The 14,747-nt window shown below is 57.0% G+C and overlaps 1 protein-coding gene across 2 annotated transcripts in view; it reads right to left on the reverse strand.

The window, feature by feature from the left end:
* Positions 1-14,747, reverse strand: part of ZBTB7C (zinc finger and BTB domain containing 7C) — a 313,347-nt gene that overhangs the window by 82,511 nt on the left and 216,089 nt on the right. The window contains exon 1 of one of the 2 annotated variants that reach the window (XM_062201633.1): positions 4,724-4,732. The exons of the other annotated variant lie outside the window; for it this stretch is intronic. The gene's annotated coding sequence lies outside the window, so the exon portion shown is untranslated. Of the gene's footprint in view, positions 1-4,723; positions 4,733-14,747 lie in introns of those variants that run through there. 2 annotated transcript variants of the gene reach the window in all.

The following is a 14,747-nucleotide window of genomic DNA, read 5'->3' on the forward strand; positions in this document are numbered from 1 at the left end:
GGAAGTGCACACACTACCTCATGGATCAATCTTGAAAGCAAGATGCCCACTGAAAGCAGCCACTCACAAAAAGCCCCGTGTGGCGATTCCACGCGTGTGAAATGTCCGGCTCGGGCACGGCTACAGAGGCAGGAGTATCGGTGGCCTAGGCCTGGGGCGGTGGGGTGAATGGGCAGAGACCACTAATGGGTACAAGGCGTCTTTCTGCTCTGACATTGATCCTGGGGATGGTTGCACAGCCCTGTGATGGGCCCACAATCCTAGAATCCGAGGTGAATTTGTGTGGTGTGTGGGCTACATCTCAGTGGTTCCATAATGAAACAACTCTCAGAAAAGTGCCTGCTATTCAGGTTCTGCTTCCAACAGGCCGGCGTCAGCGGGGGCTAGGACCACCATCACCTGGCCAAGTGGCCATCACTGGCAGCTTCTCAAAGACCAGCAAGCCAACCTCGTATCTCCAGAAAGAACATCACAGAATCCACAGGCAAAAAGGCCAGCGTGGTGTGCGTGTGCACACACAGGTGTGCGGGCACCACAGACTCCCCTGAAGGCCAAGTCCAGGTACACGACAGCAGAGGGGAAGGTCACATGTACCTTTGCATCTGGTTTGTATCTCACTGGAAAAGGCCGGCCGAGACCGTGTACCATGTTTTTAGGCAAGTGCTCATGTGTGGAGTCGCAGCGTTGCTGCATTCCATCTGTTTGAGGGTGGACTCTGCTGGACAGATGGTCACAGCCCCCTGTGGGGAGCCCGTTCCAGGAGCGCAGGCTGTGAGCAGGCCACGCTGCACTGGGCGGCGGCTCTGACCCTGCAGGGCCAGCTTCCTCCTCCCCAGCGGGCCTCCTGCAGGGTGGAGGGAGGTGCAGGGCTGAGATGGAAGGGAGCCGGTGCTGGCTGATCCCCTTCCAAGCAAGGCCCGGACACCGGGGCCTTCCAAATGGAGCAAAAGCCAGTGCAAAGCAGAGAGCAAGCAACCCCTTGGCCTCAACACAGGAGGGAAAGGGCCCCTCTGCAACAATGCTGACAGCCAGCCGCTGAAGAGGAACTCTGCCTTCCAAGAAATCATTCTTCTGACCCCATCGTGGTACCTCGGGGGTCCGCCGGTATTGAAATTTACTAATCAACGCCATGCAGGATATAAAGGACCCGTTTCATCATCCCATTTCCAAGCCTTTTTTTTTTTTTTTTTTTGCTTAGTCATGAGAAGTCCAGTAAGTTAAAACAAAAACTAACAAGCACAAGCATATACCACAAAAGACGGGGGTAGGGGTGGTGTCGGGGTGGGCGTCCTTCGTGGAAGCTACTATGAGGCGGGCAGCTTCAGAAAGGAAAAACACAACCTCTGACTAACAGGAAGGAGACTCCAAATTGCTCTTGGCAACAATCTCTCAACCCGATTCCCCTCCCTCTATTCATCGCCACAGTTCCCAGCCGAAGGAAAATAAACCAAACAGCTCTCTCCCCGGCCCAACCTGTAGAGCTGCACAGCCGAGCGGGGACTGAACAAACACCCCCCCCCCCCCCCCATGCGCTGATACACCTGTGCCATCGGGGCCAACCTGGGGCGGCCGCCCTCCGCGAGCCCATCTTCTCGACATCAGGCGGAGAATGCGCTTTGGGCATCAAAATGGAATGCAATACAATCTCGTGACTTCAAACCCAGGAGATATATTTTTTTTTAAGAAGAAGAAAAGTCTCCTGGTGGGAAGAGTGGGTGTCAGTTCTGGGGAGGCAGGTCTCAGAGGCAACAGGCAGCAGTTCCCCATGCTTACAAAAGTGAGAGTTAATATGAGAGCTGGTTATCGCACACCTATTGCACCATTCAGGCTGAGAGGAGAGTGAGCAGGCCAGACATTCCAGAATGTTGATGGCCGCTCCGTCTCCCTACCATCCAACGCCATTCTAGTAGCACAGAGGCACTGGCAGCTAAGGCTGGACGGGGTGCTCAGGAATTTGCACCGTAAGTGGTGATGGAAGTGGAGAGAATAGGGTCTTTCTAGCTGAGCCCTGGAACCACCCCGGCAGGCCCGTGTGAGCTGTGCTGGGAACTGCTGGGGGCCGAGGGGTCTGGGTTCCGGTCCTAACTTCGCTCCCTGCAAATCCTGTGACTGCAGAGAGCTTGGAGCACGCGAGGCACGCATCAGTGCATCAGGAGGGCGAGGGACTCCAGCAGCTCTCAGCTCGTCCGCCACCACTCCAGAGGGCCCATCTTCTCGGAGGCCGCGCGGACCTCACGTCCAGCTCCCGTGTGCCAAAGCTACAGGCTCATTTTGGAACCCACAATCATACACTCTAAAGGGATAATCTGGACAGCCAGGGCTTACAGGGCTTCCTGGGCACTTGGGCAGAGGCTGCTGGTGCTACGTGGCCTCCACAGCGGTCCCTGGAGCCAGGGACGAGCCCTCAAGACAGCAGCATGGGGCCAGCTCTTGAGTCCCACATGCCTGCCCCTTCCAGCCCTTCCTTCTCCCACGGCTCTCTCCCCTCACACCCCCTCCCACACAGGTCCCATTTCACCCACTCCCTGTCCACGGAGAGATGTACTATTACTCCTGCTTCTACTAGTGCTGTTTCTAGCACTGTTCCCACAGACAGAGGCCAGGTCTGACCTCACTCGCTGGAGTACGCCCAGCAGTTAGCACCCAGGAGACAGCGCGACAGCTGTTGAATAATCGATCGATCGATGGATTACATGAAAACAAACAGGTTCAAGAATGTTCACACTATGTGTAACCCTTATATACTATTTTGTGTTGTGCTACAATTATCCCAAGGCGATTTCTCTCCCCTCACTTAGGAGAGTCTATATGTGCTATAACAGGTATCTTTGAGTCCTCTCTCCTTCACTAACCAGTTGGGGAGCTCCTGAGTTTGCTCATTTACAAAGTGGGGAGAACCGTTCATCTCTGCTGGAGTTGGGTGTGTTAGAGGTGACAACTGTGGCACATAGTAGGTGGTCACTAAATGTCTCACCCCTGTCTTCCTGCCCTTACCCTCTGGGCTTTGTGTCCCTGCACTCACACAGCAGGACAAGCCTCACTGTCTGGGCCAGTTAGGGCTCCCTCCTTCAAGTTCCTGCCCTGGCGCCACCTCCTTTAGAAGCCGTCCTTGCTCTTCCCGGATCCCAAACTGGCTCTCCCCACGGGCTGCGGAGGGGCTGCCTACGCCCTGCCTGGCTGCACTTACTGCTGTGCGGGTCATCCATCCCGGCCCGAGGCCTTTTGGGGAAGTTTGGGCCACTTTGGTGGGGGCAGCTCCCAGCAGGGCTCAGAATCTAGATTTCACCAAGTTCTGCAGAGCACGCAGGCTGGGGCCACAGGACCCGTGTGGCACAGGTGGACACCTGTGCTGCACAGCTTGTAACCTGGGGGGCTTGTCTTGCCCACAGGGCAGCAGCTGTGTCCCTCAGCTGGGAATGGGGGTGATGAGGATGGCAGGGGCTGCCCTGGCCATGGTGCTTGGACTGGTAGTTCAGGAGAACATGGGAAACAAGCCATTGCCATGTTCACTGGGAGCCGGGCACACGCTGGGCCGGGTCTTCCTTGGGAGGGTGGGGACTCTGCTGGTTCAGTCCAGGTTGGTCCTGAGGGGACAGGTGGCTCACAAGCTACTTCCTCTCCTACTCAGAGGGGTTCCCGAGCCTTGCTCCGCCCAGGAGGACTTCACTGAGCAAGTGCAGAAGGCAGGCCCAGTGGAACCCAAACCCAGGCTGGCAGAGCCTTAATCACCCCATCCCCTCGCACCCCTCCCTGTTCTATCTAATCTGAACACTGATGGGTTCAATCACTTCCTTTCTATCTGGAGGAATCTGCATCTAGCCAAGGAGGAATCTGCAGCTCGCTGGCTAGCCGTCTGATAAACCACAGGAATGGGCTCCTCCCGGGCAGATCTGCGGGTACCAGCTGTGGAAAGAGGTAGGGTACCCGCTTTGCACACCCCAGTCTATCCCCTGCCCCAACAGAAGCCAGAAGCAGACCCCAGCGCCCCAGATCCCTTGGCACACAAAACCAAGCAAAGCACCCCGCTGGGCACTGGTCCTTCCCAGGCTGGACTGGGACCCAGGCGTTCGGAAGGGTGACAGGGACCACGGCACGTGCTGCGCGTGGGGCTGAGGACACACAGGGCTGATCCCCCTGCCTTTCCCCTCAGGGGCCTCCTCCAGGGCTCCTGGAGGCCCCACTTGCCTCACTCACTGGGCAGTTTCCCAGTGCGGCACCTCCAGGTTGGGGTGTGAGAAGGCCCCCCACCCACCCACCCCGGGCACAGACAGGGCTCCTCCGGCGGCAGGCACATCACGCCTTCTGCCCACGTTTGAGGACCTCCACGTCTGCCAAGTTGCCCTTGTTTTTGTTCCTCCCAAGTTTTACATCCAACACTCCAGGGACTAACAATGTACCCTTCCCAGTGCCCTAACAACTGGTTGCTGTCCCCTTGCTCCAAAAAGGCCAGCCTCTGCAGGCGTGCTGTCGGCAGGCAGCAGGGCACCGGTGGTCACTTCTGCCCAGCTCCAGAGTCCTGTCTCCCCCCCCCCCCCCCCCCGGAAGGTGCACGCCCACCTCGCACACACCACCCCTTGCTAGGCTGCCCCGCCGACCCCCAGGCGCTACCCCAGGCCGTCCTGCCCAGCTGGGCTGGTCGGCAGTTTCCTCCCGCCCCCCACTCCCCGGGCTCCCGGGAGCCCCTTCCATGCCTGCCTGTCGGGCAAGGCTGCCCAAGACCCACCTGGGCGCCGCGGGGCTGCTGCGCTCGTGCCCCGGCTGTGTCCTGAGCGCCGCCAGGGTCCCGGGCTGGGAGTCCACGCGGCAGGGCTGCTCTGCTCCGGGAGCCTGCGGCAGCGGCGGCAAGAGGCTGTCATTGATTCAAGCAGGGCGAGTTAAGCCATCCCAGGAGTGGTTTGGAGCGAGCACTCCCTCCCCTCCCTCCAACCAGAAGTATCTGGCAGGGAGCCCCTTCCGTCCACCTGTACGCGGAGCGGAGCGTGGGGCAGGGACCAGGGCCACCGCTGGCACTTTGGGCTTCACTTCACGCCCTGCACATCGAGCTCTTCCCAGAAGGTAAAGTAGAAACGAAAGCAAGCGCGGAGGAGGGGTTGTTCTCTCTCCCTCCTCTCCTGGGTCCCTGAGACCAGTCTCTCTCTCCCTCCCCCGCCTTCCTCCCCTTCCTCCTCCTTTCCTCCCCCTCCCTCTCTCAAATATTTTACAAAACATCTTAACGTTTATTTCAAAGCAAGGGAGGCTTTTTATTGTTATTATTTTATTCAATACTGCGTGTCTGTCTTTTATTTTTAGAGGCAATTTTATTTCCATTTGCCTGAAACCTGAGCCCAACAAAATTACTGGAATTATATGTTTTCTCCTTAAAGGGTCGTGAGTGTAACTTAACCAAATCAAACACTTGCACGGGCCATCATTCAGGTGACAAAAACAGGGGGGAAGTGCAGGCAGCTGGCACAGAAACGCAGCCCCTGCCCAGCGGGACCTGTCCCAGCTGGGGTGGGGGTCATGAGACCCGAGGGGGCACCCCCGGCCACCTCTTCCTCTCCCCCAGAAACACACAGCACACAGGCTGACTCAGACACGCCACCCGTGAGGCCCGCCGTCCACACCGGGGTGGGCCCAGAGGCGTGGCCACAGCACCCTTTCCCTGGCCTTTCCTGCAAACCACACCACCACACCCTTTTTGAAAACTGTCAGCTGGGAGGCTCCGGCCAGCTGGCTCCACCAGGCCTCTGTCCCCTGGAACTGTCTGGTCACCTGGGGGACATTGCCACCAACTCCTGAACAGCTGGCTGCTCTCAGGATCGGGGGAGGAGCCAGGGGACTGATCCTTTCCTGTTGACCTGCTGCCCTGCGTGCCACAGAGAGCGAGCACCACAGGAGTTCTGCAAGACGCTGGCCTTCCACAGCCTTCCAGGGCCTCTGCTCTTCTTCCAGGCGCAGGCCATGAGCCCTGAAGCCTCCCAGAGCCGAGGGTAATCCCAGAAGCACACGAGCCCCGTGCATTGCCAGGGAGGGGGCAGTGATTTGTAAAGTTCCTCCCAAATTCCTCCGACTGACATGTCCGTGACCGAGAACCCAGAGTCAGCGATTCATGGTTTCTCAGGGCACATGGGCGACACCTGCCTCGGATAGCCAGGCCCGACTGTTTCACGGGGGGGGGGGGGGGGGGGGGTGTCTCTGTGTTTCTAAATCCGGAAATACCCAGGGGCCAGGGGAGCAGGAGTCTCCATAAGGGCATGGAATGGGGCTGCCGGGGGGGGGGGGGGGGGCCCTGCTGTCGTGGGAGGGCCGGGCAGGGCAGAAGGGGGCCCTTTGTCGGAGCAGGTACACAGTCTCCAAGGCTGGATGGTGACTCCAGCACTCCCAGGAACACCCAAGCCGAAGACTGAAAGGTTAAATCCCTTTGTCCACACGAGTCACTAATTAAATATGCAATCAAAGCCTCACTCCACAATCCACTCCCAGCCCTGGGCAGGTGAAGGTGCCAATGTGTGACCTGGATGGGATCACTATCGACCCAGAAGTGTTTCTTGGGCACCCATTGGGGTTGGCCTCAGAGGACTGGGTGGGGATGGGGTGCGGTGGGTGCAGGGGGTACCACCCTTGGAACCTCAGGTATGCGGCTGAGATAAAGCACAGGTGGCCTGTGCTGTGTGGGGCAAGGTGCACACAGCACGGTGTGGGGTCTGTGAAGACAGGAAGCCCAGGGCAGTTGGTAAGACAGGGTAGGCTCCAGGAGAGGTTTGTGCTGTTGTGAGCGGGAGGGCTTGTCCAGCAGTGGATTGGGGGAGGGGGTGGAGGCACTTGGGGAAGCCGCTGCTGGTCTGGCTCAGGGGTCTTTGCAGTGGGTGGGCTATCAGGTGGGGGCCTGTGGGGGTGGAGCCAGTTTGTGAATTCAGCTTTCTGGTGAAAGCAGAGGGCACAGGGCAGGGCCTGCTTTGGAGGGGAGGGAGGACTTCAAGGCCTCTTCAAAGCCAGCTGGAGCGGGATGTGGGCAGAGGGGAGAGAGGGGGAGGGAGGCTGCGGGAGCAGTGGGGAGAGTGGAGGTGCCCAGCCCAGCCCGCCTCCAGGCGGCCCCTCCCAGTAGGGCTGCAGCTCCAGGCTGGAGGGAGTGTCTGGGTAGGCCAGGGGTGGTGCCAGAGCCAATGCTAGTGCAGCCAAGAGCCTGGGGGAGAGCTGGCCGCTGTCCAGCCCACCGGCTGGGTCGTGCAGTGGACAGTGAATGTCCCTCCTCCCTCCCCTTTAATCACTGGCCCTGTAGGGACACGCCCTTCCGAATGGCCCCTGGCAAAAAGTGGGGAGCCCCGCCCTACCCTACCGCCCCTCCAGCCCCACTCCAGTGCCAACCGCCTCCTGGGAACAGGAACATAAAGGAGTCTCAGAGGGGTGCGGTGGGGAGAGGGGACGGAGGCGGCTCCCAAAGCCACCCACAGAAGGGCTCTGGGCAGCCAGACTCCAGACCAGTGGTTGTGCATTTTCCTTAGGGCCCTCTTCAGCTCCCTCCCTCCTACCCCACCTCTGCCCCCCACCCCTGGCTCTTCCCCACTTCCGTGGTCAGGTCAGCCAAAGCACTTGGAAATAAGCTGGCCTCTCAGCTGCTTCCAAACCCCACAAGTCCCTTGTGTTCCAGGGAGGGCGAGCGCCGACTTCCCCAACAAGCAGAGCTTGGAAGGAGGGCTACACAGCAGTGCTAGGCACGGGCCAGCCAGCTACTGTCTCAACCTGAAGACTTGGAAGGGCCTGGGGGCTGGCAGTGATGTGGGCACACACACACACAGGTCCAGACTGTCCCCCCATACACGGAAAAGAGCTGAGTGCACACAGGACGGGTGTGGGCCAGAAACACTCAACTCTGCAGGAACTGTCCCCTCCCTCTGTCCTTACAACACCACCATGGGGCCCATCCTGTTGTTCTCCTCCTCTGCCATCTGAAGCTCAGAGAGGTCTTGCAGCTTGCTCAAGGTCACAATGCAGGGGCACCACAAAACTGGACATGTGCCTTTGTGAGTTCTTGTGCCCGAAGGCTCCCCTGGGGTTCAAGTGTTGCCTATGTCCGATTCATACAGCTTGTTCCCTCAGGGGCTCAGCTTTGCCACGCTGTGCCTCAGTCTCCCTGGTTCTCCTCCTCCCACCCCTGTCACCTGTTTCAGGCCCTTGGTCAAATCACTCATGTCATGTGTATGTTTTTACTTGGCTACATGCTTTTATTATTTATTTAAATTTCCTGAAAAAGGGAGAGAGAGGAATACCTCCCACCTGCTGGTTCACTCCTCAAATGCCTCCAACAGCTGGAGCCGAGCCAGGCCAAAGCCAGCAGCTTGGAACTTAGTCTGGGTCTCCTACCTGGGTAGCAGGGACCCCATGACATAGCCATCACCTGCTGCCACCCAGGATTCACATCAGCGGGAAGCAGGAGTTGGGAGCAGAGCCAGGACTCGAACCCGGTTCCTTCCCAGCCGTGTTATAAGCGCTGCACCAACCCCCCAGGTTTTATTTTGTGACCGTTGCCCCAAGAGTGGAGGCTGCCTGAGGGCGAGGACCCTGCACGTCTTTTTCACCCGCTGTGACTCACACTCACAGGCCCTGGCAGTCAGGTGGAGCAGAGAGGCCAATTGAGAGAAGTCCAGATCTGGCCGACGGGAGGGTAGGACCCAGGTTCAGCTCTGCCACTGGCCGGCTGTGTGCCCTCCTGGACCCTGGGACGGCAGAGTGACCGAGAGCCCTTGCAGCCCCAGCGCCCCACAGTCAGGTGTGCTCTCAGCTGTGAGAAATCGTGGGTGCTGGTAAAGAGACGAGAAGAGCATCCCGGCCACATTGCTCTGGGCGCGGCATCAAGGCGGCTTTGCTGTCAGCTCCGAGAGCACAGGCATCCCCACAGCTGTGACGGCAGAGGCTGGCCAGGCCACGGCGCACAGCACACACTGCCACCTCAGAGAGGGCCATCTCTCCCCAGCACCAGGCCTGAGGCCCGGCCCCCCTGTGACAACGGGGCTTACACTCTTTGTGGCCCTCTAAGCCTGTTCATAACCAGCCCTGAGAGAAGACAGAGAATGGATACGGACGAGAAACTGGGGCCCAGGCTAAAAAGTGAGCCGCGGAATGGGGACCTTTGAACCCAAAGGTGAGCAACCCTCAGGGAGGTTCACAGACTCTTAGAAACAGACAGGAAATTCTTGCACGTTCAGAAACAGGCAGAGAGGTGGCCCACGGTCTCACCACACTGCCCAGGCTGAAGTTCACGGCACCCGGGCAGCCAGCGGGCAGTCTCCTGCCGCCTTTCTCTGGGAACAGCGACGAGCTGCACTGTGCCTCACCTGCTTCTCCTGACATCACACCGGACAACCAGGAGCTACACAGGTGCTTAGTGAAACTGCATAAAACAGAGTGAAAACTCAAGCAGCTGGTAGGAAGAGGGTGGCACCAGCAAGGTCCCTCCAGGGGGAAGGGCACACCTCCTCCCTCTGTACCTCCCGGTCCTGAGGCCCCTGGTTTGTACCCACAGCACCTGGGGACTTCCAGCATCACTTGGCTCTGTCGCTCTGTTCCACCAATCAGATCTCCCGGAAATGTGATGCTGATGGGCGCTACTAACTCATTGCTGTGTAGCATCAAGAAGAGAGAGGAAACCACAAAGGGGCAAGGCTATGCTTTCACAGCCTTGCTATGGCCATAAGCTTACCCAGATCTGTCAGCTGCCCGTGCGACACCCATGTCTGCCAAGGTGCTGTAGGGGCACAGAGCCTGCCACGCGTCACCAAACCCCTCTGCTTCTTCAAGTGCCTGGCGGCAATCCAGGGAAGCCAAGGCTGTGGCCTTCTGGCCTTGGGCTGCCAAGTTCTGGGGGTGCTGGAGGGTGAGAGTGAGGTGCTGTGGCCCCGGGAAGAGGGGAGTGGGTCCAGCTCCCTATCCCCCGCCCTTGGCTTTTCAAGTGCGCTGGGGGACAGCCTTGGCTTGCCTGGGCCTCCAGGGGAGGTGCTGTGGCTCTCGCTGGGGAAGCACAGGGGAAGTACCTGCAGAGCACCTCTGGGCCACGGAGAAGGTCTGTCTCCCAGCCTGGCTGACTGCACAGTGAGCAGGGTGAATGGAGGGTGGGGGCGGGGGTCCCAGACCTCTGCTCCCAGCCTGGCTGACTGCACAGTGAGCAGGGTGAATGGAGGGTGGGGGTGGGGATTCCAGCCCTCTGCTCCCAGCCCGAGGTCCCAGCCCGAGCTGCCCAGGGCCTTGCCCCTCCTCCCAGATTGCCCTGGCACTGCTGGCGGGAGGAGGGAATGGTGCCAGGCAGGAGCTTTAGTTAAACCTAGCTGGGCTGGGCCTGTCACCACTGGAGCAGGCTGGGAGCCTGGGGAGGAAGAGGGGGGCGGCTTGGTCAGAACCGGGCCAAGGTGCAGCAGCAGAGAGAGGGGGCGGCACTATTACTGGGAGAGGCGGCTGCCCTGTGTGCCGCTGTCTCTCCTTCCTACCTGCCTTTACCTTTCCTCTCTCCTTCCCTTGGAGGCATGCACCACCCGTCCACACCGCACGCTGTTCCAGGCTTTGGCTGCTCACTGATGAGTAAACCCGTGTGGTCTCCACCCTCATTCAGGTGTGGGTGAGTCTGATTGCTGAGCCCTCGGCTGCTTCCCAGGAGAGCCACCTGGTCTACACCTCCAGCGGCCTCTCACCTCAATCGATCCCCACCCTGAGGGACTGGGAGAGCAGGAATTATGGCTCCCATATAAGTGAGCGAATGGGGCGGAGGGCGGGGAGGGGACTTGCCCAAGGACACCCTGGGAGTGCAGCCCGAGTCAGCTGTGGCCACCTGACTCCCTTTTCCAAGCGCTCCCGCCATTGTCTTTTCCCATAGTGTAGCCACCTGGATTTATCTGCAAAGCAGAAGAGGACTTGGCTCTGGGCTTCCACACTTTTTTTTTCTTAAACAGAAAAGTAGGAAAGAACAAAGAACTTCAAGCTAGACAAACCACAGATTTGCCTAGTATTAAATGAATGCTTGCTGTGTGCAGGACAGGGTCCCTGTGGGTGGAGGTGAACTGGGGGGCTGAGGCCCAGCCACGCGAGCTATAGATTGGGTCTTGCCCCTCGCTGCCTGTGCTTCCTGGGTCCCCCCCAAATTAGTGAGGATCTCTTTGCCCAGTCGGGTAATTGGCACTCTTCAGACAGAACAAATACTTCCTGGGAGTTCGCCAGGATTCTCTCCTGGACCAGACTTCAGGCAGGCTCCTCTGAGCCCTCTTCTCCACTAGACCTTGTCCTTGGGCCCTGCCTGGGGCCTGCCTAGCCCAGCTATAACAAGAATCCTGCTGAGTCAGCTTGAGGAGAGTCCCCCTTGCTTGATATCTAACTGCTCTGGCCTGCTGGTCGGATCGGCAGGCGTCTCCCTTCGTGCGATGTCTCCTCTTAGTACTGTTCCACCCGCCCCCTTCCCATAAATCCCCGCTTGTCATTGTTCTCCATGGAATAGTCTGATCCCTCTCTCCTGCTGTAGCCAGGCTCACCACCAAACACCAGGACGAGTGGGGCTACCCCTACGGTAACAGTACCAAGTAAAGTCTTCCTTGCCACTTAACTATGTCTGGACACGGTTTTATTGAACAGGTATGGTGCTACGACTTAGAGGGGGTCAGATTCATCACTGGACCCTTGGACTCTCACTCAGGACAATAAGTGGGCACCCGTGAAGCCCCTTGGAAGGGTCTGGGATCCACAAGAGTTGCACTCCTGGCCCAATCCAGTCCCAGAAGACAAAGACTGGAAGCGCGGTGAGGCTACATCAGGGTGTCTGGGGGTTCAGAGCGCCCGCGCCTGGGCTGGCTGCGCGGCTGAAAGACACCTGTTGGAGCAGGAGTCTTCCTGGCCCCCTTCTGGTGATTTTTTCCCCTGAATCTGGAGCAGGAAATTCCTAGAAGCTGGGTTAGGGTCCCAGGCAAACAGGCTGCGCGGGAGCCCCCAGGTTTCTCTGTCCCTGGGGCACGGAGGCTGCATCGGGGTCCAGGTTTGTTGTCTGGGTGGTGTCACCCGTGAGGAACATGGAGGTCCTCGGCCGCTGAGAACGGGCTTCCAGAGCCCTGCTGACTGTGAGCGCCACACCCCGGCACCAGCTCCGTCCTCTTGCTTTCTTGCTGGCATGACTGCACCGAGGATAATTTGGGAGTTTAATGCCCCAGACCCCGAATTAGCTCCTCTAAGACCCCTTCCCTCAGTGCCTCCCTTCCCCCCTCTTCCTTCAGCCACTCCAAGCTTCCCTTCAGCGCCTGGAGTCCTCTGGTAAATCCCCCTGCAGGGGGCCGGTGCTGTGGTGTAGCAGGTAGAGCTGCCACCTGCAGTGTCGGCATCCCACATGGGCGCCGGTTCGAGTCCCGGCTGCTCCACTTCCGATTCAGCTCTCTGCTATGGCCTCGGAGAGCAGAAGATGGCCCAAGCCCTTGGAACCCTGCACCCATGTGGGAGACCTGGAAGAAGCTCCTGGCTCCTGGCTTTGGATTGGCGCAGCTCCTGCTGTTGCAGCCAATTGGGGAGTGAACCAGCAGATGGAAGACCTCTCTCTCTCTCTGCCTCTCCTCTGTGTAACTCCTCCTTTCAAATTAATAAATAAATCTTTAAAAAAAATCCCCCTGCTGGCCTCATACTCTTCTCCTCACCTCCCCGCAGTCACCTGACCTCCAGAACCCTGCCCTCACTGGGCTCCTCAGGGACTCAAGGATCCCCCTCCCCAAAGCACTGATACATCAGGGTGCAAGAAGATCCCAAGTCTCCTGCACTCTTTTGGCAGAAAGTTTTAGCCCACCTCAGCTCACTCCATCTGTCAGAAAGGTAATTCAGACAACAATAGGGAGTGGGGCAAAGACGAAAGCCAACCATTGTATATAAACCTGCGCGTTTTGTATTACTGAGTTTATATAGCTCGTGGCTAAGCTCTTAGAAGGAAACCTAGAAGGGCTCTGTTTTGTCTCCATGTGGAAGCGTGCATGAATGTATGGTGTAGTGCATGTAATACTGTTCTACCTGTGGTTGCACTTTCCACAGCTTCAGCTACCCGTGGTCAAATGCAGTTCGAGCCGCAGCTAATCCTCCCCCTGCGGCGCCGGCACCCCAGGTTCTAGTCCCGGTTGAGGTGCCGGATTCTGTCCCAGTTGCTCCTCTTCCTGTCCAGCTCTCTGCTGTGGCCCGGGAGTGCAGTGGAGGATGGCCCAAGTGCTTGGGCCCTGCACCTGCATGGGAGACCAGGAGGAAGCACCTGGCTCCTAGCTTCGGATCGGTGCAGCGCACCGGCCACGGCAGCCATTTGGGGGGTGAACCAAAGGAAGGAAGACCTTTCTCTCTGTCTCTAACTCTGCCTGTCCAAAAAAAAAAATGCAGTTTGAAAATATGAAATGGAAAATTCCAGAAATAACTGGTAAGCTTCAAATTGTATTATATTCTGAGGGTCAGTGGAGCACAGCTGTTAGATGGCTCCACGTGACTACCGGGTGGGCAGCATACACAGTGTGGACACACTGGTCAGAGGGGTCCTTCACATGTGGGCGGGATGGAGGAGGGCAGTGGGAGATTTCGGCATGCTCCTCAGGACAGCTTGCTGGTGCTGGATGGAGGAGGCCAGAGTGTGCATCACCACCTCACTGCACCTCCTCGCCTCCCATCAGCCCAGGAAGGGCAGGGGGAGGGGTAAGCCCAGTACAGTAAGACAGAGAGACAGAGGCCACATTACATTTATTACAGTATCTGGGTAGGACCGCCCTACTTTACTATTGTTACTAATATGCCTACTACACCTAATTTAGAAATCAGACTTGATCATGGGAGATACACATAGGAAAACGCACAGCACGTAAAGGGTGTGGGACCATCCATGTTCTCAGACTTTTACCGGGGGGAGGGGTCTCACAGCACATCCCCTGAGATAAAGGGGGGCTGCTGTGAGAGCCCATATCAGTTAAATATCCCTAAACCTCTCAGACATACAAAACTAATCCAAACGTTTCCAAGTTCATGTAACCCAGGTAAATCTCTGGCAAATCAGACTAGTTTAATACTGTTGGTTTAACAAAACCAGCTGTGTCTTCTGAACTATCAACAAGTAAAATACATTTTGCACCTCCCTTTTGTTTTTTGCTTTTGTGATTTTTTTTGGACATTTGCCTAGCACATATGTGTTATGAAAAATAGTTAACAGGGAAATAACTTGCGATGATGGATAGCTGTGTTTATGAAATTTTCATGAACAATTCAAGTGTAATTATGAGGAACATGTGTATGAAGTTAACATAAGTGAGAGAAGAGTTTTATGACTAGAGTTTTCAATAATAATTACGCTAATATCTGGCTAAAAATAGTTTCCAAAATCTTTTTACTAACTTGCAACTTTAGACCTATGCTGAATTCAATAATATTTATTAAATAGCTGTATCATTTCTAAATAATTTAAATAATTTAATTTAGACATTCATTACTAAGCATGAGTTGAAGTTCATAAACTTTTGGTTCCCTATTTTTAAATAGCACAGAGAGGCTACGAGTGGCTGAGTCTCTTAATAAGCAAGTCCTTTGTGCCACAGTGAGAACTGCACTGTGACACAGCACACACCTATGAAAAATGTGAGATGGTGTGTTCATAAAACATGCGGGTCTGCTACCGAATCCTGGAGTGCGACAGATGGCTCGTGACTGTCTACGTCCAATCCTAAGCGAAATCCTCGTCTCTATCTGACCCTGGGATTTCCCAGAGGGGTCCTGAAAAAGCTCAAAGGATTTTT

The sequence above is a fragment of the Lepus europaeus genome, chromosome 9, assembly GCF_033115175.1.
Source record: "Lepus europaeus isolate LE1 chromosome 9, mLepTim1.pri, whole genome shotgun sequence".
Classification (NCBI taxonomy): domain Eukaryota; kingdom Metazoa; phylum Chordata; class Mammalia; order Lagomorpha; family Leporidae; genus Lepus; species Lepus europaeus.